Below are 27,486 nucleotides of genomic sequence, written 5' to 3'. Positions count from 1 at the left end.
GTGGGGGGTCAGTTAATACAGAAAAAATAGAAAAAATGAAGTATTGTTAACCTACGAATGGGTGATGGGATCTTAATTAAATTTTATGTTTGGAAGGATATCGTATCTCAGAGCTCTTAATTTAAATCCCCACCAGATCCGCTGAAATTGGGGGGAGTTGGGGGGGGATGTAAAATCTTGGAAAATGGTTAGAATGGAGGGACCAGGACGAAACTTGGTGGGGGAAATAAGTAGAAGTCCTAGATACGTGACTGACATAACCGGATCTGCTCTGTTTGGGGGAGTTGGGGGGGGGGGTAATTCTGAAAATTAGAAAAAATAAGGTATTTTTAACTTGCAAAGGAGTGATCGGATCTTGATGAAATTTGAAGTTTGGAAGAATATCGTGTCTCAGAGCTTTTATTTCAAATCTTGACTGGATCCGGTGACATTGGGGGAATTGAGGGGGGAACCTAAAGTCTTGGAAAATGCTCAGAGTTGAGGGATCGGGATGAAACTTGGTGGGAAAAACAAGCACAAGTCCTAGATACGTGATTGACATAATCGGAACGGATCCGCTCTCTTTGAAGGAGTTGGGGGAGGGGTTGATTCTGAAAAATTAGGTCCAATCGACTGCCGCCAAAATGTTGTAACGCCACCTGCGCGCTGCCCCTTGCCCAGATGGCGGCGTTCCATTGCTTTGAATTAATTTGAGCCAAATCTTAATTGCGTCAACTGCAATGTTGAAGCTTTTCTTTTCTTGTGTGCTTAAGTTTTTCTGTTTTCCTGCTTAGAAATCAAGTTTTAAAGATTAAGGTTTTAAAGATTAAACGAAAAAGTGTGCACACAAATAGTCTGCAAGAATTCCATGTGCTTCCAGGGTGTTTTTTTATTCAGCATCCATTGAATAGACAATTGTCTTTTGAACAGACGCCAGATTAAATTCGAAGTAGGAACTTGAGTTTTTAAGGACCTCTCTTTTTCAAAACACCTTGGTATAGCACAGAATCAATATTTCTTGAGTCCTTGCCCATAGGCAGGTGGCAACAATCTTGACAGGGCCTTTTGAGGATGAGGCTGTTCTTATTCCTCACATTCCCATGATTCCAACAGATCTGCCTTTTCAATTTAAAAGATTGCAATTCCCAATTCAATTAGCATTTGCAATCACCATCAACAAAGCTCAAGGGTAATCATTAGAAAAATGCGTTATAGATCTTTATACAGATTGTTTTTCTTGTGGACAATTGTATGTTGCTTGTTCGAGGGTCGGTAAACCTGACAATCTATTTATATGCACAGACAATGGGACAGCGAATAATGTTGTATATTCGCAAGTTTTACGTAGTTAATTTATAGTGCATATGTATATCTATCTATCTATCTATCTATCTATATGTATAAAAATAAGTTGTTTGTGTGTCTGTCGACTGACGTCATGTTTGTCGACTGACGTCATTATAAGGATGAGCTGTATGTCGTCATGAAGTTGTTTGTCGTCTGACGTCATGTTTGTCGACTGACGAAATTACAGACCGGGACACCGGGACACAAATGACGACCGGGACACAGGGAATATAAATGACGACCGGGACACATCATATACTAATTCAAAAACGAATGTATTCAAGCCGAAGTAGCTGAGTTGGTAAAGCGTTATGTTCCAGGTCCGAGAGGTTCCAGGTTCGAATCTTGGCTTTAGCATTAATACAAAAGAAGAAAAAAAGCTAAAAAAGGTAAAAACTACAAAAAAAACTACAAAGAAAATACTAAAAAAAAACTAAAAAAGCTAAAAAACTAGAAAAAGGTAAAAAACTAAACAAGAAAAAAAAACTAAAAAAACTATCAAAAGTTAAAAACTACAAAAAAAAACTAAAAAGAAAAAAAAACAAAAACTAATAAAAAAAATAAAAAAACTAAAAACTGAAAAAGAAAAAAAAAAACTAAAAAAGGAAAAAACTGAAAAATAAAGGAGAAAAAGAAAACTAAAAACCAGGACACAGGGAATATAAATGACGACCGGGACACTCAAAGAGAAATTACAAACTGGGACACAAATAACGACCGGGAGATATAAATGACAACCGGGACACTCAAAGATAAATTACAGACCGGGACACCGGGACACAAATGACGACCGGGACACCGGACACAAGGAATATAAATGACAACTGGGACACTCAAAGAGAAATTACAGACTGGGACACAAATGACGACCGGGATACTGGGAATATAAATGACGACCGGGGCACAGGGACACAACTACAAGGGGGATGCCGGGGGTACAGGGGGATATATAAATGACGACGGGGACACAGGGAATGTTCGATTAGCAATCACCGTCAACAAAGCTCAAGGGCAATCATTAGAATAATGAGATATAGATCTGAATACGGATTGTTTTTCCCATGGACAATTTTATGTTGCATGTTCAAGAGTCGGTAAACCTGACTATCTATTTATGTGCACAGACAATGGGACATCGAAGAATGTTGTATGTTCGCAAGTTTTACGTAGTTAAAAACATCGTAACGACTTACGCGCGCGCGGGGGGGGTGCTTGGGGGGGCGCGAAGCGCCCCCACCAACTAGGTGATGGGGTGGCGCTAAAAATAAGTTGTATGTATGGATGTTTGTCTATTTGTAAAAAGAGGGTTTGCATATGACGTCATTATAAGTATATAAGGCTTTGTATATGCACAGACAATGGGACAGCGAAGAATGTTGTATATTCGCAAGTTTTACGTAGTTAAAAACATATATAATTTATATACCTATGTATATTCAAAGGTGGGACACAGGGACACAACTACAGTGACGTGTAACTAATATGGCGCGTAACGACTTACGCGCGCGGGGGGGGGGGGCTTTGGGGGGTGCGAAGTGCCCCCACCAACTTGGTGTTGGTGTGGCGCGAAGTGCCACACCAAAAGCTAGTATCTGATAATTTTTTTCCCAACCAAGTGTAAATCTTTACTCGTCGCATCTCTAAGTATATTGCTAGTGTCAGTGTCCGTTTTAAATCCATATCCAGTAGCCATACCTCTCAAAAGCTTATAGGACATTGGAGTCATTAACATGAATCATCAACATAATTTGCATAATTTGAAAGATGTGTTGTTTGTGCTCACTAATATTCGGTTTATATAGACTTTGATTTGTCTAAATAAATTTTATAGTACACACTTTTCATAGGATACCCTCTCGGCTAAACTTGGTTTTTCATTCTTAGAAATTTTTCTGTTCTGTTGAATGTGAAATCCCCTTTTTTCGAGCAGAGATTTTTCTGTTGATAACTTGTTACACCTCATGCATATTCCTGTATTCCTCGTAGGGTATAGTAGCAAAAGGGTAATCATCGGAGTCGAAAATTCCCACCAAACCCTCGTCAAAGAAGTCAAAGTGTCTTACTTTAATCTCATACGTACGATCTTTTCTCAGGATATTATATGTATTTTTAAGAATACAATCAACAAGAGCAACTTCATATCTTCCCTCAAATTTAATGACTGGGGAGAGTTTTGTCCAAAAATCGCTTGTTTTATTCAAATCATTACAGAGTGGGTTGTCCAAACGGCTTGTTCAAGCAGGCGGTATTTTTTATTATTGTTATTTTTTTATTCTGGCCCTGTAGGGCAGGAATCAGACAGTAAAAACAGAATCATGCTATTAGACTCCAACGTTCTTTCCAAATATAATAATACTTGTTGTTGCAATTGTGTCCCATGCCCCCGCCTTCTTGATGGTACCATATATAGCTCTAGGCTATATGCGAAAATCTGCTGATTTCTTGGTTTTGTCATTTTATTTTGCGCTTATTTCTTATCAGTAATTGGCTAAAGTTTTGTGTATAAATTGAGACTATAGTTTCCCCAGTCAAAACGGGGACTTACTAAAAAAGTCTTACTAAAGTCCTCAGTTAAAGTTTGCATTTCTTAAACATTATATTTGGACTAAATGTTCAAACTGTGACAGAGTGGTGTAAGAGACGTTCAAAATAAGGCAACTTGTTCATGTGTTTAGAATAAGAAAAATAATAGTGAATTAAAGCTTACATTTCGTAAACCTTACATGTGACCTAAAAGAGTTTCAAGATGTTAACTAGTGGCGCAAAAAATGTTCAAAATAAGGCAACTGGCTTATCTGTTTAGATTTAGGACAAGAAAAAGTTCTGATTTGAGTGTTCACATTTCGTAATCCTTATTTACGACACTATTAAGACTAATTGAGATAATAGATACCATTCCTAAATCAGCAACAAATGGCAAAATTTCCACACTATTTTATTTTAACGCGTTTCTTTAGTTTTTTTTACTATTGGCTATGGCTCGGTCATTACTAGATTGAAGAACGAACCACGGCCATAATAACGAAAAATTAAAAACCGTCATTTTGAAAAAGTTCGCTTGTGAAAAAAATTGCCATTTGTAGCTGATTCACAATTGATTTATTTCAACTGTTAATTAATTTAAAATGTTATAACGAATACAAAATTTATGAAAATATGGATAATAGCCTGAAACTCCCCCCCCCTCAAAAAAAGGGTGCCGCGTTGTAACAAAAAGTGTAGCTTTGGAATCGCGATGTCTGAAAACCCTCTACAGGAAACTCACAGTCCCATTGCTTGAACAACAAGGGAATCACTTTTTGCATGGGTAGCATTTATGTTCCTTCTTTTTTCCCCTCTAATGTGAAAAGGGTGCTGGAACACCACAGAGAGCTGTTTAAGGGCACATTTGAATTGATTAATCCACATGCTTATCTAAGCAACAATACATAATGTTAAATGAAATCCATCTTTTTAACGCAAAACTGCGTCTCCACATGCACTATGATGAATGTCGTCATGCCACAAATGACGCTATTGTAAAACTATATGATGACAGCAGTTGCAGTGACGTCATTATGACGTCAGTTGTAGTGACGTTATTATCAATATAATAGGCAGACAGGTCAAGCCACCTTAATAGTTATAGCTGGTAATTCGTGATAATACTAAATAAACGCAATGGTGTCAAGAGAGGAAGAGCCATACCAATGTATGACTGAATTTCAGACTGAAACAGAGGACTCCCAAGTAGATGTCCAGGAAAATGAGAAAGAGTCATTTTGCGGAAAAGCAAAGTCTAGACCCGGCAATGGAAATGCTTTTCATTCAGAGAATTTGGCTAAAAACTTTGCTTCCAGCCCAACCTTAAGAAGACAATCTCAAGAAGCTAAAATTGTAAACGCCACTGAAGAGATGCTTAAAGACAAAGAGAAACCAAAACTATTTAACCAAGACTATGAACCAAATACTAAGTTTGAACGAATTTTCAACGAATCTCCAATCTCCAATGAAATTCCAAGAAACAAAGACATGGAATATCCAAGTACAGTGGCTGATAATCTGTTAAGCTGTAGAATACAAAACTCAATTTCTGAGGTGTCAGGAGATGCTGACGACATCAGTAGGGAAATATTTTTACAAGAACAGGTTGATCAACAGCGTCAAATGGATTCTTTCGGGCCTCAACCAGTGAAAAGTAACGAAGAAAAAGGAGTCCAAGAACAAATCGCTAATTATGGGTTATGCAACAGCCAAGAAAATATTAACGAGAATCGAAGTTCAGAACCGTCTTCAGTTGTCAATTCCCTTCAAAGTCCAAAGACTTCTCACTCCTTTAGCTTAGATTTTCCAACAATCATTGATTCACACACGTCTCAAAAATATAGAGGGCATGGAAATCTTTTTAAAGATGTACATCAAACTTGGCGAAGAGCCGAGTCAATTAGAGGAGAGGCAATTGACATATTAAGGGAAAAGGAGTCTTTCCAGGCAAAACGTAATTCAGGAGGTGAGATTCTGAAGCCTTTGGATTTATCAACTATTTCTCCTACACTCTAACTTTCGAAAAAGACGCAATTGACATATTAAGGGAAAAGGAGTCTTTCCAGGCAAAACGTATATTAGGAGGTGAGAATCCAGAGCCTTTAGACTTATCTACTAGATCACAAGCTGGATCACCTCTCTCCATCACTCTAGGTTTCGAAGAAGTGAAGACACGCGTTGCCGAACCAAACTCCTTAAGTGCTTTACAAGAATCTACATATAACTTTGGGATAATCAGATCGAAAAACCAAGAAGGAAAAAATGCTGAATGTTTTGATAAATATTCTGTCAAACCTCAATCAAATTTTAAAGAGCTTGAGCCTGAAAAGGTGTTAGTGAGACGAAAGGAGATAACACCGAAAGAGTTGACTCAAAGAAGTTGTCATCGAAATTCAAGGGGTCGCCTTAGTGCATGTGAAAAAGCAGTCAAATGGAAGGAAGGTAATAGAATAGCAGCTAAAAAGTATAGACTAAAAAAGAAAATTAAACTCCAGGAACTGGAGGAAACAATCAAAAAACTGAAAACATTACATAGAGGAGAATCACTGCAATGAGAGATATTAAAAAATCCCTTGAAAAACTAGTTCCATGTTGTATTTAATCGTGGTTGAAGTTGTAAATAGGGTAAAATATAATTGATTTGTCTATTTTAGAAAAGGGCTTCTTTCTACCTCAAGCTAAAGAATAGAGGCCTTTGTTTCCAAAATCTGCGTAAACAACTGCCAAAGAACAGTTAATATTTTCAGTTACACTTTTCCAGTTAAACTGCATTTGCTGTGCGCTGTTTTTAATTAGTTCGAATTCATCTGGGATGATACAAGAGAAGTTTAACACCGTTTTTGCAAGTTTTTAGGTAAAAAGTCTACTTTCCTTTAAGTTGGCAAGGTCTTAAAGGAACTCTGTGAAAATATTTTGTTTAATAAACCATTTCTTATAATATGTATTGTATATAATAAACTAGTTCAAAAAATTGCATTTTTCAGAAAAACGAGAGAAAAGTTTTGTAAAGTGATCTGTTTTTGATGGATACCGTACCAATAGATTTCAAATGCCTGAAAACTCCCAAACATAATTTACAACTCCCCAAATTCGAAAAAGCAAAAATTGCCAGTCGTATGTGGCTAGTTCAAGTTCAAAAAGCAATCAGGCCAACTCATGCCACGTTAATTTGCCATTGGAGCCCATTGCAGCAAAATCTAGTATTCAATTACCATCAATAGACGCTTCCATTCATGAGATATTCAAAAAAAAAAACACTTTATTCTACTCCAATACTCCTAAGGCAGTCGTTCTTAAAGCATAGAGGACATAAAACAGACATTGAGCCGAGACATAGAACTGAGGTTTAAGGAGGGAGTGGTCCACCTCGCGTATGGGATATTTTTTGCTCGTCTGTTTTGAATTTGCTCTAATTTTATTTATTTTTCAGTATTTAACTGCTCACTATCTATCTATCTATATATATATAAAAATAAGTTGTCTGTGTGTGTGTGGGTCGGTCGGGTGACGTCATGTTTGTGTGTTGACTGACGTCATGTTTTCGACTGACGAAATTACAGACCGGGACATCGGGACACAAATGACGACCGGCACAACGGCACATAGGGAATGTAAATAACGACCGGGAAACTCAAAGAGAAAGCGACCGGGACACAAGGAATGTTCGATTAGCAATCACCATCAACAAAGCACCGGAACACAAATGACGACCGGGACACAGGGAGTACAAATGACGACCAGGACATAAGTAAAAAAAAAACTAAAAAATAAAGGTAAAAACTACAAAAAACTAAAAAGAAAAAAAAACTAAAAACTAATAAAAAAACTAAAAAAGCTAAAAAACTAAAAAAACTAAAAAAGAAAAAAAAATAAAAAAAGGAAAAAAAATGACGACCGGGACACAGGGAATATAATTGACGACCGGGACACAGGGACACAACTACAACGGGGACGCCGGGGGGCACAGGGGGATATATAAATGACGACGGGGACACAGGGAATGTTCGATTAGCAATCACCATCAACAAAGCTCAAGGGCAATCATTAGAATCATGAGGTATAACTAAAAAAACTAAAAAAAGGTAAAAAACTAAAAACTAAAAAAAAGACCATTTCAAAAATGAATGTATATACAGACCTGGACACCGGGACACAAATGACGACCGGGACACAGGGAATATAAATGACGATCGGGACACAACTACAACGGGGACGCCGAGGGGCACAGGGGGATATATAAATGACGACGGCAACAAAGGGAATGGTCGATTAGCAATCACCATCAACAAAGCTCAAGGGCAATCATTAGAATCATGAGGTATAGATCTGAATACGGATTGTTTTCCCATGGACCATTATATGTTGCATGTTCAAGAGTCGGTAAACCTGACAATCTATTTATATGCACAGACAATGGGACAGCAAAGAATGTTGTATATTCGCAAGTTTTACGTAGTTAAAAACATATATATACTAGCTGTTGGGGTTGCCACCCCAACACCTAGTTGGTGGGGCGCTTCGCGCCCCCCCCCAAGCCCCCCCGCGCGCGTAAGTCATTACGCGCCATATTAGTTACGCGCCATTGTAGTTGTGCCCCTGTGTCCCACCTGTGAATATAGATAGATTTATATATGTGTTTCAAACTACGTAAAAATTGCGAATATACACCATTTTTGGCTTTCCCACTACTGGGAGCTTTCCGTTTCCAATTGCCAGCAATTGATCTGAAAATGTTTGACCAGAGTCATCGTTTTGCAATCGGACACGCATATTTGTAGTTAATTTTAATATTTTTACGTGTGCCCATAAATTAGAATTTTTCAGGCAAGCATTCATTTCGTCTGCAGGAGTTAAACTACGTAAAAATTGCGAATATACAACATTCTTGGCTTTCCCATTGTCTGTGCATATACAAAGTCGTATGTACTAATAATGACGTCATATGCAAACGCTCTTTTTACAAACAAACAAACATGCATACACACAACTCGTTTTTATATAGATAGATAGATACAATACAAATTAACTGCGTAAAACTTGCGAATATACAACATTCTTCGCTGTCCAATTGTCGCTGCATATAAATAGATTGTCAGGTTTACTGACCCTCGAACATGCAACGTACAATTGTCCATGGGAAAAACAATCAGTATTAAGATCTATACCACATTTTTCTAATGATTGACCTTGAGCTTTGTTAATGGTGATTGCAAATGCTAATCGAATTGGGAATTGCAATCTTTTAAATTGAAAAGGCAGATCCGTTGGAATCATGGGAATGCGAGGAATAAGAACAGCCTCACCCTCAAAAGGCCCTGTCAAGATTGTGGCCTCTATTAAGTTTTCAATTGTTTTTTTTACGGCAAGTCGCGTGCCATTGCAAAGCTTTGGTGGGTTGATATTTCTTAAAAGTATTATTGGTACGCCTATTTTTAGTTGTAGCACGTGTGGTGGAAACCCTGAAAGATCTATGGAATTTAAAAATTCGGATGGATAATTAACCGCTTCATTTGGTTCCAAAACTGTGTCGACTGACTTGTAAAGGACTGCCTGGTCTCGAATCTTGGTCAAAACAATATTGTTGATTTCGTGGACGTCTATATTTTTGGGTGCGAGAATCGCTCTTTCACTTAGCCATTTATTATTTTTATAATTTTTTAGAATATTCGGAAATACTTTTTCAATCAATTCATTTTTGGACGTCACTAAATTACAGAAATCAGCAGGTAGTTGTATACGTCCTGAAATTGAGTCTATCGTATCATAAATGTCTTTTTGTTCCGACGTTAACTTGGAAATGTTATTAACTTGGATATATATATATATAGGAGTTTCCTGCATCCTGTATTTTTTGGCCAGCATTTTCTGTTTTAAGAAAGTTATTTATTTGGGTGTAAGACGTACCCTTTTAACGCATATATACATTGCACGCTGGGAACTAGCGACGGGAAATATAGAGGTAGGCGAATAGTCTTATTTAGATACCATTAATATGAGAAAGAAAGGCAGCGGTAAACTTAACCGAATTGAAGCGGAATTATCGGACCCTGTGATGAATTCGACAAATAATTCTGATGGTAGCGTTCTCACTGATTGTCAGAGAACAAATGCTGAAAATATTATTAAAACACTGGAAATGGTGCAGGCCATAAATATAAACATTGAGCCACAAATGACGCTATTGTAAAACTATATGATGACAGCAGTTGCAGTGACGTCATTATGACGTCAGTTGTAGTGACGTTATTATCAATATAATAGGCAGACAGGTCAAGCCACCTTAATAGTTATAGCTGGTAATTCGTGATAATACTAAATAAACGCAATGGTGTCAAGAGAGGAAGAGCCATACCAATGTATGACTGAATTTCAGACTGAAACAGAGGACTCCCAAGTAGATGTCCAGGAATATGAGAAAGAGTCATTTTGCGGAAAAGCAAAGTCTAGACCCGGCAATGGAAATGCTTTTCATTCAGAGAATTTGGCTAAAAACTTTGGTTCCAGCCCAACCTTAAGAAGACAATCTCAAGAAGCTAAAATTGTAAACGCCACTGAAGAGATGCTTAAAGACAAAGAGAAACCAAAACTATTTAACCAAGACTATGAACCAAATACTAAGTTTGAACGAATTTTCAACGAATCTCCAATCTCCAATGAAATTCCAAGAAACAAAGACATGGAATATCCAAGTACAGTGGCTGATAATCTGTTAAGCTGTAGAATACAAAACTCAATTTCTGAGGTGTCAGGAGATGCTGACGACATCAGTAGGGAAATATTTTTACAAGAACAGGTTGATCAACAGCGTCAAATGGATTCTTTCGGGCCTCAACCAGTGAAAAGTAACGAAGAAAAAGGAGTCCAAGAACAAATCGCTAATTATGGGTTATGTAACAGCCAAGAAAATATTAACGAGAATCGAAGTTCAGAACCGTCTTCAGTTGTCAATTCCCTTCAAAGTCCAAAGACTTCTCACTCCTTTAGCTTAGATTTTCCAACTATCATTGATTCACACACGTCTCAAAAATATAGAGGGCCTGGAAATGTTTTTAAAGATGTACATCAAACTTGCCGAAGAGCCGAGTCAATTAGAGGAGACGCAATTGACATTTTAAGGGAAAAGGAGTCTTTCCAGGCAAAACGTATTTCAGGAGGTGAGATTCTGAATCCTTTGGATTTATCAACTAGATCACAATCTGGTGGATTGTCTTTCTCCTACACTCTAACTTTCGAAAAAGACGCAATTGACATATTAAGGGAAAAGGAGTCTTTCCAGGCAAAACGTATATTAGGAGGTGAGAATCCAGAGCCTTTGGATTTATCTACTAGATCACAAGCTGGATCACCTCTCTCCATCACTCTAGGTTTCGAAGAAGTGAAGACACGCGTTGCCGAACCAAACTCCTTAAGTGCTTTACAAGAATCTACATATAACTTTGGGATAATCAGATCGAAAAACCAAGAAGGAAAAAATGCTGAATGTTTTGATAAATATTCTGTCAAATCTCAATCAAATTTTAAAGAGCTTGAGCCTGAAAAGGTGTTATTGAGACGAAAGGAGATAACACCGAAAGAGTTGACTCAAAGAAGTTGTCATCGAAATTCAAGGGGTCGCCTTAGTGCATGTGAAAAAGCAGCCAAATGGAAGGAAGGTAATAGAATAGCAGCTAAAAGGTATAGACTAAAAAAGAAAATTAAACTCCAGGAACTGGAAGAAACAATCAAAAAACTGAAAACATTACATAGAGGAGAATCACTGCAATGAGAGGTATTAAAAAGCCCTTGAAAAACTAGTTCCATATTGTATTTAATCGTGGTTGAAGTTGTAAATAGGGTAAAATATCATTGATTTGTCTATTTTAGAAAAGGGCATCTTTCTAGCTCAAGCTAAAGAATAGAGGCCTTTGTTTCCAAAATCTGCGTAAACAACTGCCAAAGAACAGTGATTATTTTCAGTTACACTTTTCCAGTTAAACTGCATTTGCTGTGCGCTGCTTTTAATTAGTTCAAATTCATCTGGGATTTGTTAATGATACAAGAGAAGTTTAACACCGTTTTTACAAGTTTTTAGGTAAAAAGTCTACTTTCTTTTAAGTTGGCAAGGTCTTAAAGGAGCTCTGTGAAAATATTCTGTTTAATAAACCATTTCTTATAATATGTATTGTATATAATAAACTGGTTCAAAAAAATTGCATTTTTCAGAAAAACGAGGGAAAAGTTTTATAAAGTGATCTGTTTTTGATGGATACCGCACAAATAGATTTGAAATGACTGAAAACTGCCAAATATAATTTACAACTCCCTAACTACGTAAAAGCAACAATTGCCAGTCGTATGTGGCTAGTTCTAGTGCCCATTTTTCTTTTAGTCAAAAGTGTTCAAAAAGCAATTAGGCCAACTCATGCCACGTTAATTTGCCATTGAAGCCCATTGCAGCAAAATCTAGTATACAAATACCATCAATAGACGCTTCCATTCATGAGATATTCCAATAAAACACTTTTTATTCTACTCTAATACTCCCAAGGCAGTCGTTCATAAAGCATAGAGGACTTAAAACAGACATTGAGCCGGGACATAGAACTGAAGTTTAAGGAGGGAGTGGTCCACCTCGCGTATGGGATATTCTTTGCTCGTCTGTTTTAAATTTGCTCTTTATTTTTATTTGTCTTTCAGTATTTAACTGCTCACTATAATATAATATAATCATTTTAGTCCTATCGCTTTTTCAAGCCGTTAAGTAATTCTGCTAGTACTAATTATCTTCAACTGTTTTGAAATCAGGGTATTCAGATAGGTCTAATACCTGATTTTTCAGGTGTACTCATTACATCATTCATTCAGCAGTCAATGAGTGAACTTGTTTGACTGCATTTAACCTAACGCGTCGAATGCTATGTAATGTTTTTGACTCTGTGAATACTCGTGTTAGCTTGACATAACTTTAATTCATATTTGAATAAGAAGGAGTTTCCCGCATCCTCTATTTTTTGGCCAGCATTTTCTGTTTTAAGAAAGTTATTTATCTAATCACCATCTAAATAGCTATATCTATTATTACCACCCGGAAAATTAATTTTTCTTTACTAAATCTGTCTAAATTTTCTTAACAAGTATTTCATTAGTTTGAATATTTCACACATATATAATGGTAACTATTTTAAATGCACAGGCTGTTAAACGTAGAGGCCTAGTTGTAATTGCAAATTTCTAGCTTAAGTCTAATTTTGGAAAATAGGCTACTGCCCAATCTCAGACAAAGAATCTTAAAATTGAAGTATGTCAATATCAGGGACAGATTCAATCACTGACATGTGTTGTGAAAAGAGTAATCATATTTAAATAGGCTTGACTTTAAGATTGTAGTAAGCCAATACTGACTATCTGCATCAGTTCCAAGACTAAAATAATTTATCAGTTCCAAAATTTTTATTGATAATAAAACGAACTTGAACTTGAGCTGCCCTTGTTTAGGGAAGATACATTTTAGTCAAAACATTTGTCCAAGATCACACACTGTTCATGTACAGGGGTTTTTTACCCTAAATTCTCTCTCATGTAGTAGATATGATCCGGTTGCTCTAGCCACTTTCACACGTTACCTCTCCAACCACTTGTAGTCCCCACATTGACCTCTGTAGTAGCTTCCACCTTCTCCCTAATAGCCCTCATAGATGACTTTTACAAAGTTGCCAACTGCAACCTAATCAAAACTAAGTTCACATTCCTTTTCATTATCTTACCCAAGAAAACTGTCTGAGTTGTAATCAACAGTCAATGTCTGAGCCTTTTTAGTTTCATTTTCACCCTTAGTGCTGTCTTCTCGTTAAATCTCTTCACAGCCTGCTTCTTTGTTTTTCTTGCATTTGTTGCTTCAATTTTCTCAATTTTCTTGCTTCAATTTTTTCTTTTCCTCATCTCCTTTCCCTTCCGTTTAGCAAATGAAGCTTCGATCTTAGCTTTCACTGATGTATCAGTGAGCACTTTTGTTCTGCCCTCCTTTCTTTCTTAAAGCCTTTTTTTCTTGGTGGTGCTGGGATGTGGCTGTACTTGTTCTGGTTCGACTATCCTATCTCACAGTGACTGCACAATCACAGGGCTTACTGAATGCATTGGGTGAGAGGATGGCAGCGCACGTAGGGGTGGGGTTGGAGCTAAAACCTCTGATAGGCATGACAATTTGCCACCAGCTTGAAGGGCTAAAAACGTTTGGTTAGTCTGTATTTAAGAGCACAGGTCTTCATTATCAGAACAATCTGGATTAAAGGAGACATACCTTCCAAATCCCTTCTGGATGTTTGATGGTATAAAAGCTAAGGGGAAAGATTTTCCTACCAACCCAGCTGTGATGTAAATGGTGACACTTCTTCTTGATGATGAAGGTTGCTCGCCGCCGTGAAAATAGTGGGGTGGCGTAGTAGCAATACTACTTGGCAGTTTTCAAATTTACTTGGCAGTTTCCATGGCCTAGTATAATTTGTTCCTAGATTTTGTCTGAAAATACCAGTGCTTCCATTATCCCCGAATTTTTGGGGATTTCCCCAAAAATCTGCCTTCTCGAAAAAATCGGTTACCCAAGAATCCCCTTTTGTTCATGGTTGCTACCCCTAATGATTTGTTACTAGTGACCATCCCCCCCTGGTAACTATCACTTTCACTTAACTTGACATAATTTTTTGCTACTTTCCAACGTTTTTGTCTCAATTATTTACTGCACATCAAAAACCAGACATAGATCATTGAATTTCTGACCTCTCTTCCTATGCTAGTAGAAGCATAATGTTTATAAGACTATACTGTTTCATCAAAGATTCTATTATGACTCGTGGTAAAGAATTTCATTTGAACGCGTTTACGTTCAGTGTAATTCTGAGCATCGATGCAAAGAGGCCTATTTTAGACTGCTGGACCGTGAATTTAAATTTTGTTTTCTTTTGCTATCCTCTTTAATTTCAAAGGCCTGAAAATATAAGAGAGTTAAATTGAAAAATTATTCTAAAATGAAAAAGGGAAAGCATGGTAGGCTACTATGCAGAGATAGAGGGATGGATTTCGTGATAAAGGGGAATATATTTTCCTTATCGAGCTATAAATTAGATGAACATACCACTCGGGAATATTTTTATGCTCTTTAAAAATATAACCGCCGTTTTACTCAGGAATTAAGTAGACCCTTTAAGATGATACTTTTTTTCTTATTTTTCGCAATTGAGTCTTATTTTCTTTTACTCTTGGTTTTGGACATAATATATTAATCTAAAATACATAATAATTGAATGCGTGATAGATTAAAGGGCACTTATGTATTATACCGCCAACACTCAAGTTGACGCTCTGTAAAATTCGAGAACAAACCGGTTATATCTGTCTGTATTAAGAAACAATTAGCTTATGCTCAGTGGAAAACAAGTGGCGGGTGACAGAATACACTGCAATTATATAATCTGGGCTAAATATTTGCACATTAATTAAGAGTGGGGATGGGGCTTATGTTATTTTAAGTCAGCCCCCCCCCCTAATGTGCAAATAAATATCCCAAATTTGTTTCTAAAGTATTCTATTTCCATCGTCGTATTTTTCATTAGGATTAGCATAACTTCACTTCTTGGATGTTGGCGGTATAATACATAAGTACGGATTAAAGGAATTGACCTTTTTGCCAGGAATCTTCATTATTTAAAAATTTGTTTAATTTTGTTTCATTGGTATGTAAAAATTGAATACTTTTCCTTTTTCGTGGGAAATTTTATTTTGCATATAGCCTTTTATCCTCAAAAGTATTCCCCTCCTCCTCTTCTCCTCACCATTGCTATTCTGGTGCCCTCCTCCCTCTTGCAATGTTTTTGGCCAGCGTTCATGCTTGATTGAGTGGTTCAACTGCAGTCTAGGATCTTTTTACGGTCTGGATAACTTGTTTGAATGAAATTTTCGGAATAGATATTCTGCTCAAATTAGGACATTGGAAATTTGTTTAAATACCTAGGCGTTCCCTCACAACTTCTAATGCTTGAACAATTATTAACTATGTATGAAGGCTAATCCTGAGATAAAACAATAGACTTAAAAGAAATTGTGTTAGAATTGGATTTACCACTCAAAACCTTTTTCTAAATACAATATTCTTACCGTAAAAATTGCAGCCCCTCCCCTCTGCTCCTCTTAATGAGACAAAATTAGGCTATAGATTATATTCAAATACAGGGAATAGTTGACTAAAACGGAAGCCACCCCAAAACATGATTCATGAACGATTGTATATTAATGCCGAAAGTAAAAATTCAGTTATTATTTCCAGATTGTTTCCTTGTATAGTTTTATATTATTTTCAGACTTATTTATTTTACAAACGTTTGGGCTTTATTTTTTACTCTGCTACCAGATATCTGTGATTGAAGATGGATCAAACAGTTCGTGGTAATGAACTGTAAGTTACTCGATCCAGCAGGGACCATAACTCTAAATAAGAGCAACTACAAAACAAAAAAGAGCTGTTTTTGTTTTGATATTCTTGTTTTTTTACCAGATGCTGTATTTCTTCTGAAATATCTTTTCTCAAGCGATGTATGTATATTTTCTCTTCTGCAAGAAGAGATGTGTCTCTTCTTACGCTGCTGCTTTTTAAAGCTTGTTCAAACTAAAATCTCAATTAGTATCAATGTTGCTATGTGAAAATTTACTTTTAATTTGTTGTTATCCTTCTGTTTTAACTTACTCCACTTCTCTTCAACTGAAAGTGAATATTTGCCCAATTCTCGCACAAACAGCCGTGCAGTTTTACAAACAGTAAAACTGTTTATTCGTCAATTGAAAAAATCTTAAAAGGGCTATTATTATAAGGTGTAGATACAGTTAAGACATGTAATGGGAAAGCTGGAACTTGGAGGATCAATAGCCTAAAACAGCCACGCTACAATGTAGCAGCAATTCTCTGTTTATTTTGGAGTTTAGACTCGGGTAAAACTAATATCATAGTTTCATAATGCATGTGACTGTCGGGCTGCCAATCAATATTGTTCTCCTGGAAAATTTAATGGTGCTTTATATAGTTGTAGTAGTGATCAATGAGTATCAAGTATGCAGTTGGGTATGCATTCTTTTTATATTAACAATAGCATTGGAGTGTACAACTCCATCCATAAAATAACATCAGTAAGCTATACTTACTTTGAATACTTTGAAGACTTTGAATACTATACTCCAGTAGCAGTATTAAAGTAAATATTATGCAGTACTTCTGATAAAATGATACATTTAAAATTATGGAGTATGATATTATGGTTATTATATGGCTTGCCCCTGAATTAGATTATATTGTTATTTTGGTACAGAAAACTATTGATATTTCTAACTGAAAGCTATATTTGTTAACTTTTCTGCAAATTTTACGTATAAAAATACTTTTTGCTCTAAACAAAGCTGTCAAACACAAGTTGTGCTGCTAAAGTGTCGGCGGCTTTTGGAATCCTGCTATTGGCAGCTTTGGAACTTTTTGCAGATCTGGTCGCTCAATGAAAAATATGCTACTAGTTTTCTAAAGTGTCGGCAGCCTTTGGAATTCTGCTACTGGCAGCTTTGGAACTTTTTGCAGATCTGGTTTCTCGATGAAAAATATGCTACTAGTTTTCTAAAGTGTTGGCAGCTTTTGGAATTCTGCTACTGGCAGCTTTGGAACTTTTTGCAGATCTGGTTGCTCAATGAAAAATATGCTACTAGTTTTCTAAAGTGTCGGCAGCCTTTGGAATTCTGCTACTGGCAGCTTTGGAACTTTTTGCAGATCTGGTTTCTCGATGAAAAATATGCTACTAGTTTTCTAAAGTGTTGGCAGCTTTTGGAATTCTGCTACTGGCAGCTTTGGAACTTTTTGCAGATCTGGTTGCTCAATGAAAAATATGCTACTAGTTTTCTAAAGTGTCGGCAGCTTTTGGAATTCTGCTACTGGCAGCTTTGGAACGTTTTGCAGATCTGGTTGCTCGATGAAAAATATGCTACTAGTTTTCTAAAGTGTCGGCAGCTTTTGGAATTCTGCTACTGGCAGCTTTGGAACTTTTTGCAGATATGGTTGCTCGATGAAAAATATGCTACTAGTTTTCTAAAGTGTCGGCAGCTTTTGGAATTCCGCTACTGGCAGCTTTGGAACGTTTTGCAGATCTGGTTGCTCGATGAAAAATATGCTACTAGTTTTGATAATTGATTCTACTAGGAATACATAGCTATTATATATTTCAACTATTATTCAAGGGCTCTGAAATTCCACATCCATTTTGTTTCTACCAGATTTCTACTTTTCTTGATAAATAATAAAGAAGACCAGTGTCTATCCAGTGACTCGCGAAGTATCTAACTTGTAAATAGGCCCAAATCGCATGTAAATTAAAGCTGGGATTTGAGAAAGACTGATAAAAACAACAATGTTTGCGGTCAACAAAGATCCTGCCAGCGGCGTGCTGCTGTTTTTTGCCCCTGCTGCCTCCTACCTTCTCTTATCGGCACGGTGCCAGGGTCTAGTTGTATAATAGAAATCTCAATATGAAAGTAATTATTGTTTTTTTTTCATATGCAATGTCTCAAAAATATCGGTGATAATGACAACATACCCCTCGAACTCTTTATTTGTGTAACAAAGTTGCAGAAAGCTTATGGGATAGTTTAAAGGAGGAATGAAGGAAACCACATATTTAATGCCCTATTTTAACAAAAACTCATGTCTATTTCTTTAGTTTTATAGCCTAAGTTGGACAAAGATCACTTTGTAGCTTAAATAGTGTATATTTAAAGAACAATAAACGAGCAAAAATCAATCAAATATTTTTTCTCGTAAAAGTTAAAGGTTAAGTTGAAACTTGTTGCTTTTCAGTTTGCACAAGATGCTTCTGCAGAACTAGCCCAAATGAACTGACTTGTAATATTTCCCAATATTTGCAGACTGCTAAAAACTAGCACTTGACTGAAAATTGAGCTTACTTTAGTAATTAGTAAACTATAATTGTATATTATAAGTCATTGATGCCGTGACCTGTGAAAGAATAATGAAAGCCCAATATGTTAGTCTTTTATTATCTATACTGTACTTTAAATTTTTCTGCTCCAAAGAGATCATCCTGGTTTTGGGGATCGGTTTTGTGTTTTCAGTAAAGCGCAAGTTTAGAATGTTACAAATATTGGGTAATATCCCACATCAGCTTATTTAACCTATTTTTGTAGATACATCTAGAGCAATCTACGAAGCAATAATTTTTGCTTCTTTTAAATTTCGCTTCGTAAGAACGACTTTTTTTTTTAGTCAATTGTGATAAGGGTTCAGCAAATGCCGAAATCGGACGATTTGCACAGAAACGGTATTAGATAAATTCTCAAACTCATGTTTTATTAAGACTCCTGAATTTTGCTCTCAAGGCAGAAAGTGCAAAAAAGTGCAGTCATGATTCAGATTAAATAAGTGACAGAACATAAAATAACGAACGCAGAGTAAAGCGTTCCAAATATACAATGGTTATGCAGGTGCTTAGAAGGTAAAACTACTCAGGGTGATTTGCAGACCCGTTCAGAAAAATACTGAATCAGTGTTTTTTCCTATTTTAAATTGGAAGCAGTAGACAGTCCAAGGTTGGTTAGAGATAGTCGTGAGCTCACACTGGTCTCACTCAGAAATGCGCTAATCGCTGACGTAACTTTCGTGTTATAACAAGATCAACAACTTCACTTTTAGCAGTGTTAAAAACTAACAAAATCTTAGCATACTCATTAATAAATGCACTACAATTATCCTCAACCCTTGAAACTTGTATACATGTTGGGGGGCTCTGGCCCCTGGATCCTGCAACTTTATAGAGCAAAATTCTTATAAAATCCTGATTTCGATAAGATATGACATGCCAGCGTTTCTGTTAAAAATGAATTTAAGAAGGGTGTGTTTAAATTGGCTATTGCAAAGCTTGGTGCCCCTGCCTGTGGGGCTGTATAAGTCATATCACCCACGGAGTAATTGTTTTCTACTTTTTGATCTGTTCTGAATAAAATGGTTTTCTGAAACTTTAGATCGGATGCCTTGCTGGGTTTTGGGGACCCCACAGGCACAAAGGATGGCTGGTTGACCTCTCACTGGTTTCACCCCTTAAAAGGACACCGTAACTTTAAATTTGCAATTGACTGAACCCTTTATACTTTCTTACGATCATCCGTTCTGCATAATGAAGCTGAAAACAAAAAAATAGGAGACACGTCACTTTTTACCATGTCGACTATTTCGTCGATAAAAATAATTGAAAAAAAAAGATATAGTCAATGTCCTGCAGCATAGAGGTAGCCCAAGACGCTAAGGGCTTAAATACATTCTGGACAAAAAAAAAAAAAAACAAACAGAAAGAAGGAGAACAAAAGCTGCCATAAAAAGGAAAGCGAAAATACGAATATAGTTTAGCTCGGGTACATGAAGAAGTTTTAACCTCAATCTGAAACAACGCAACGGTATCAATTCTAGGAAAAACGAAGTATATATTTCCATGAACAGAGTATGGCTACCTACTATCTTTGAATGTATGTTTTTGTCACCCAACGCTTCTTTAAAGAGGAACGACTTTTTATTGGCTAAAGGGCTATCCTTTTTAGATTGCAGTGATTGGTCGTTTATTCTTGATAGTGAAGCAACCTGTTATTACCCTTCTTTTTTAGGTTTCACAATCCTGATGTTATGTATAGTTTTGATTGAAGATGCTTCTGTTTCACAATGTCATCTGACAGTGGAATTGGATTTAGAAGGTGGAGCAGGTCTCTCATCCGAAGATCAACCTCGGCTCCAACAGCTCCTTCACCATTGGCTCTCTCGTTGTGGGATATTTTTAAAGTCCAAGGATTCCAGGATCTTTGTCAGGTATGCTTTAACTGCCATTATATGTGAGCTGATAGAGACTTAGCATCTTTATTTCGTGGAAATGAGTTAAATATGTAGCTTGTTTTTCTTTCTCAGCTATAAAATGATATACGAAAAAATTTAAAACACCATCCGTTCTCGCAAAGGCGTATTTAGCCAAAGTTTTTTTTTGGAGGAAGGGGAGATTTATTTTGCAAACGTTATTTTTATACCAGTGATGAACCGAATCCCTTTCTGTTTCATACATGAACAAAATATTTCCAAGCATGATGACTTTTTCCTATATTAATAAAAAAAAACTTTCATATATGAGGTTTTGGAAGAAAGTAAAGAGCTGCAATAAACTTAAGACGAGCAGAAATAAAGTCAAATAGTAATTCAAAGGTAGAACGAATGTAATTGTTAAATAAGTAAAACCCAAAACGATCTGAAATTACTACAAATAATCAAGTGAAATTACTATGAACAGAAGCTACCACAGACAGGAGTAGTAACATTCACCTCTAAAAAGTGAATGTTATTTGCACTTTACCGAAAACAACTTTTATTTCGAGCTATGGTATTTGATCCTCATAACATCAATAAAATAAAGAAAAACTTAATAATAACCAAGATCACTTAAAAGAACCAATGAAATGTAGATTGGGTGTGTGATATATATATATATATATATATATATATATATATATATATATATATATATATATATATATATATATATATATATGTATATATATTTGTATCTAATCTTGGAAGACTCAGGAATTTTGGATTTATGGATGTTTTAAAAGAGAAAATGTCTAAAATGGATTTTTCAGTAAAACGCAAATTATGTGTAAGTTTCAAGTAAAACTCATTTTATATAGACTCTTACACACTACTACTTTGTCTTTGATTAGCCGTTTGCAGAGTGACTATCGGCTCTTAGATGGGAGAAGGCGTGATACGATAAGTAAACTTATTTGCAAGAATATATCCTGAATATCTTAATGTCCTTAAAGGTTTTTGAGTTGCATAACTAACGAAAAATATTTTTAAGATTTACAAAAGAGCAAAAATAAAAAACAAATAAAAAAAAGGCTTTAAAAATATGTTTATGTTTCCAAATGCACAAAAAAGGAAAAAAAAAATGGCTTGCAGTCCAGGAAAAATGAAATTTTATGGCCAAAAATAAAAGAATGGGACAATCATAACATATTTATACCTGATGAAGAACTTTTACCGACACTAAATGCTTCAGTGCGAACATAAGACCCACCACATAGCTCTGATTATCAGAAAGTACGTACAAGTTTTTATGTCATGACTATCACACGCTTTTATTTTAGTCTTAAAGAATTTCAGATCTTTGAGTTGGGTGTACAATCACTCAAAACCTTTTTTTCCTATTTTTACTTTTTAATGTGTTTGTAGCTGAAGGCCTTTTAAAAAAATGTTTTTTGGTATCTTTGTTGCATTTAACGTGGTTGACGAACCTGCACTTACATCCTTTATGCTAAGTTTAGTCTGCGTCTCAGTAAAAATGCGTGGCTTTCCAGCAATGTTAAACTGACTACATATGAAGCTATGAATGACCCTGGCTAAATAGAAAAATCACTCCGTTTGAAATATTCTTTACTTTCATGTGCAAAATTAGAATAATTTTGTTGAAGATATCTCTTTTTGACAGTGACTTAAGTTTAAGTTAAAATTAAACGTTTCTTTGCTGCTGTTGTGGCACTCTTTGTGCATGCTTGCGGTTACCCAAGGTGCTGCATCGCTTAGTTTAAGAGCCACTGTGCTAGCCTGCATGATTTGGTATTATTACTTATGTTTTTTAGGCAAAGAAAGTGTTTTCAAGCATACAAATCTGATAATATTATAAATAAATTTGTAAGTGCTTTGACCGCAAAACAACTAGTTTTCAAAGCACTATTAGCTCCAAACAAAATATTGTTTTCAATTTATCAGTATAAAACATCGTTCTTCTGTTGCTTAATTTTTTGGATGTTTATTTCAAAAAGGGTCTTTGGCAACTTTATAAGGAAAAAATGACAGGTAGTTCGTGAGAATTTGGGTATTTTTTAAAATTAAACTTGGATATTGTGAGTAGAGATAAATCTCATGCACATTTAGTAATGGTTATTTTAAGCAGCATTGCGTAAACTCATGATGTCTCAAATCTACTCTAAAAGCAAAAAAATAGTGTATTATGATAAATATACACAAAAGGCTAGGGCAATCACGTTATATTTCTAATTGGTTTTAATATAAAATTCAATAAATTAGATAATATACCCTCATTGACATTGCTCTTTTGGTGACGAGGACACCAATTGATTGTTCAACTTAAATCTAGATTTAATTTTTGTTTTCGTTGATTAAGGTCGCGCTTCCATTGCAAAGACCTTGCGACCAGATTCAATTGTCATTAAAACTAAGCTTCAGTTTTAAAGATGTTCTTTGTTTGTGCAAGATGTTCTTGTAACAAAAATTCAGCCTCTCCTTGACTCTACTGAATTCTTACAACCCGCTCTCTTATAAATATCAGTGTATAAATATTAAACTGTTAATCCACTGCCATTTGTGTTTTTGTCAGTAATCTTGATTAAGATTGTGTTTTTTTTCGGTATTCTGAGAAATAAAACCATTCTGCTTAAAATAAGGATTGTATAAAATAAGGATGAGGATTGTACTTCAATAAATTGTGAATTATGTTCTAGTCTTCAGAAAACATGAGGACGTCTGCCCTACTCATCTGGAGCTAATATATCTATACAAAGATCTAAATCGAAACATCTTATTTATATAATTTGCAAATAGTGTTCTATTTCCACCAAAGTAATTGGGTAGTCCATTGTTGAGTAGCTCCGAAAACTCAACTCTGGCACCTCAACATATAATGCTATTTTCGGACTAGTTGTTTGTTTGTCCACTAATTTTTTTTTCTTTCGTGTCCGCGCGAAAAATTGAGCCTTTTTTAAACAATAGAAATTCTGGATTTAAAAACACTGACTATTTCGCTAGTTTTTCCACTAGTGATATAGAGTTTTCTCAGCTGTCGTATCAAGGTACAAAGATAAATGGAATGGAAACTGCATTTGACAACTACCACTTATGCATAGGTGTTACTGATCAATTTTGTCTCGGAGTTGTTGCAACCTATCATTAAATTTGTGTTATTGGAACAGAGACCATTCCAAATTTTTTTGGGACTTCCTTGTTCTTTAAGATTTTCTGCTTTTCTTTAAGCTTTGAAAATATAGTAAATTGTGTTCCATGTGAACGTTCCACAAGGTGTAGGACACAAACTTCTACCAAACGTCTAGTCTGCCGACGGTCCTTTATAAGTAAGCTCTTCTTTCAGTTGGAAAGGTCTCCAAACGTCTAATATCTTCAAAACAAGACCTTGCAAATGTTGGTTTTTGTGTTGTATTGTTTTTGAAGAAATTTAAAATAAAATTAGAGTGTGTCAGTTTTGGTAAGTGTTGGTCAAAATACTGCAAAAAGAGAAAAAAACTATACCTCATGCCCAATTTGATAGTATTTTTATGGCACTTGGTATTTACCAAGTGAGATATAGCGATCGTAATTTCTGTCCGTCTGTTGGTCCCGGTTTTGCTAGTTCGGGGACTTCCAGATAAGCTAGAACGATGAAAGTTGGCAGGCGTATCAGGGACCAGAACCTTTTAAATTAGAAATATCACTTCCCCGATTCGACCATGGGGGAGCGAGCGAACGAGATAGTTGAGAAGAATTTTATTTGTCGATAAAACAAATGATTGTTTTTCTTAAGTGTGGATTGCTGGTGTAGGGGTATTTTCTCACATAGAGTACGAGGAGTCTCAGGTTCGAATCCCGAACCACCCCAATTTTTACATGAAAAAGATCTAAAACTAGATACATGATGAATATAGCAATCGCTGAAAGTTGGCAGGCGTATCAGGGACCGGAACAGATTAAATTCGAAATAGTCGCTTCTTTGATAAGAGCATCTGGGGGGTGTAAACAATTAGGTATTTTTAACTTACGAACGGGTAATCGGATCTTAATGGAATTTGATATTTAGAAGGACCTCGCGTCTCAGAGCTCTTAGTTTAAATCCCGACCGGACCTGATGACATTGGGGGGAGATGGAGGGGGAAACCGGAAATCTTGAAAAATGCTTAGAGTGGAGGGATCGGGATTAAACTTGGTGGGACAAATGTCATAATACTGTACAAGGGAGACTACCAAGAACACTGAATTTGCAAGTTTATCTTTGTAATAATTGCCAATAAACAAAGAACAGCAAAATGCATAATTCTAGTACCGAGTCTAATTTTAGGTTCCAACCTCGTTACAAGTGCCATATGAGCTCTTGGCTCTTGTTCTTTGCTGTGAATTAAATTGATTTTTGTAGTCAATGTAATTTGATTACATGGGTATAGAAACGTAAGTTAGATTATTTTTGCTTTAAAGTAAATGTAATAACTTGATTTGTTCATCCACTGGGTTTTGATTCAGCCCTAGGTATTTGATCAAATAAAAAAAAGGATAAGGCATTAGACTTTACAGTCCCTACCGGCGGTGCTGATTTCCGTTTCTTGGCCCTTCAGCCAGGAAGTGCAATGGGGGGTTGGGCGCCAACCATCCTGTGATTTCGCACACCCTTCCTGTTTACCTTCCCCAGATTTCTCCGGGTACCCATTTAGAGCTGGGTCCACACTGGCTATGCTTACAGAGTCACGCCAAACTGAATAATTGGGTATACTGGGATTCGAACCCGCGCCGCGTTCTTTCAGACAAAGGATCCCAAATCTAGCGCACCAACCGACTCGGCTAGGACGGCTTTTGATCAAATAACTATTTGATCTGAGATATTTTATTATCTTAGTATGACATATACGGACAGCTGCTTTATATGCTGTTTTGATTACCAATGTGATGGCCCTGAAAATATTCAATATAGCTATAGACCATCTTTAAAAATGCTGGTTTATAAATGTGAAGACACATCTTGAAAAGAAGAATGTTGAACATAGCTAGTTTTTGTCAGCCCTGATTGGAGAAGCAGGAGATTGGATTGGAAAACCATCATTGAGGAATGATGGTTTTTATACTAAAGTTTTTGGTCTTATACTAAATTGGTAATTTCTATGATACCATCTTGTGCATCTAAATTCCCTTTTCGATAACAATGTTATAAAAATTGTCCCCTTCATTTTCATGTTTTTAATATATATATATATATATATATATATATATATATATATATATATATATACATATATATATATATATATATATATATATATATATATATATATATATATATATATATATATATATATATATATATATATATATATATATATATTCTACTTTGTATTTTGGTTATTTTAAGTAATTGTATTCTTTTCATCCAGCGATTCTTTGGGATTCGTATTCCAATAAATTTATTTTTAGATTATTCCTGAATCTCTGTCACCCATAGAGTTTTTGTTCATAAATCCATCGGAGCTGTCCATTGGTCCGATTGAAAAAGAACGAATAAAGGCTGCCAAGGAAATTGTTGCAAGCATTGTTCATAAACAGGTTGGTTTGCTTTTTTTTTCCATGGAGCGCCATCTTTCCTTCGTCGCTAATGAGTAACTAAGGCGTTCCATTCTTAACTCAAATCTTGACTATTAACTCTTGGCCTGAAAATTAACTGAGCAAAAAATTAACAGGGGAGATGACTTAAAAACTCTCGGTACGGGGATTGTTACGCTTTCGAGATAACTCTAATCAGCTTTCCTATTATATTCCCCCTCTCTCTCTGTCATCAATGCAATTTATTTTTTAGTATCAACACTGCCAATAACTCTAAAATTAACTACAAACTGATTGGGACAACAGGCGGTAAAGTAGCTATGCGTTGGTCACTGGCGGTTCCGGCCTCTCTTGTGCGCGGAGAAAAATCTTGATTGCCCTCTTCTTGTCCCACCAAACATTTCCAGGCAAAATTTTCATTCATCAACAAAGTTATGCTAATGAATGAAAATAAAAACAAAATTTCAAAAACCACAAAAAGGTTATAACTGATTATTTCTTTAATATTTAATCGAAGTAATATGGTAAACCAAAGGAATGAGAGAAAGATTCACTTACTCCTTGGTACTGTAACCACTAACATTTGTTAAAATGAAACAATTCTCACTTCTAATACTTCTAACAAACTAAAATACATTTTAATTTAAAATTTACGACAAATAATTTATCGCACATGACAAACATAAATATAAACGGTAATTCCATTGATAAATACCTGAATCCAAAACTCGCCATTTACCTCCTGTACCCCAACCTGCTGTATCCCCTCCTTCCAGATCAAGATTTGAGTCAAATCGCCCCTCTTAACACTCTTTGAAACTTTCTTCTTCATATACCAAGCCATTCCCGGGATATTACAGATACGCCATTTCGATAACCTTATGCCTCAGAGCATCTTTTGATTTTCGCTGCTACTTAGATGTGAATAGATTCTATTTCCCATAGAACCTATTGTGCAAAAACTTTAGGTTGATGAGAGACATAATTTTTTTAGTGACCTCCCCCACGCCCGAAGCATATCCTCCCTGACACTAGCTAGATGTTTCAGCTGCATCCCCAAGCCTTTCCCGAGATTTGTTGCTGATACCCTATTTTGTTAACCTGTAGTGTCCGGGACGCATAGTGCCTTTTGAGTTACAACCATGTTCGCCACCCATGTTGAACAAGTATGTAACGTCACGCCCATAACTATTAGCATGATTTGCGATTCTTTCTTA

The 27,486-nt window shown here is 35.9% G+C and overlaps 1 long non-coding RNA gene across 1 annotated transcript in view; it reads left to right on the top strand.

The window, feature by feature from the left end:
• Positions 1–26,272, top strand: part of LOC136032876 (uncharacterized) — a 30,730-nt gene extending 4,458 nt beyond the window's left edge. The window contains exons 2-3 of the long non-coding RNA XR_010618800.1: positions 20,518–20,716; positions 26,144–26,272. This is a non-coding gene — a long non-coding RNA (uncharacterized LOC136032876). The remainder of the gene's footprint in view (positions 1–20,517; positions 20,717–26,143) is intronic.
• The last annotated feature ends 1,214 nt before the right edge of the window (positions 26,273–27,486 follow it).

The sequence above is a fragment of the Artemia franciscana genome, chromosome 11 (assembly GCF_032884065.1).
Source record: "Artemia franciscana chromosome 11, ASM3288406v1, whole genome shotgun sequence".
NCBI classification, from domain to species: domain Eukaryota; kingdom Metazoa; phylum Arthropoda; class Branchiopoda; order Anostraca; family Artemiidae; genus Artemia; species Artemia franciscana.
Note: the sequence above shows the minus strand (reverse complement) of the source record. Positions and strands in the feature narration are given on the sequence as shown.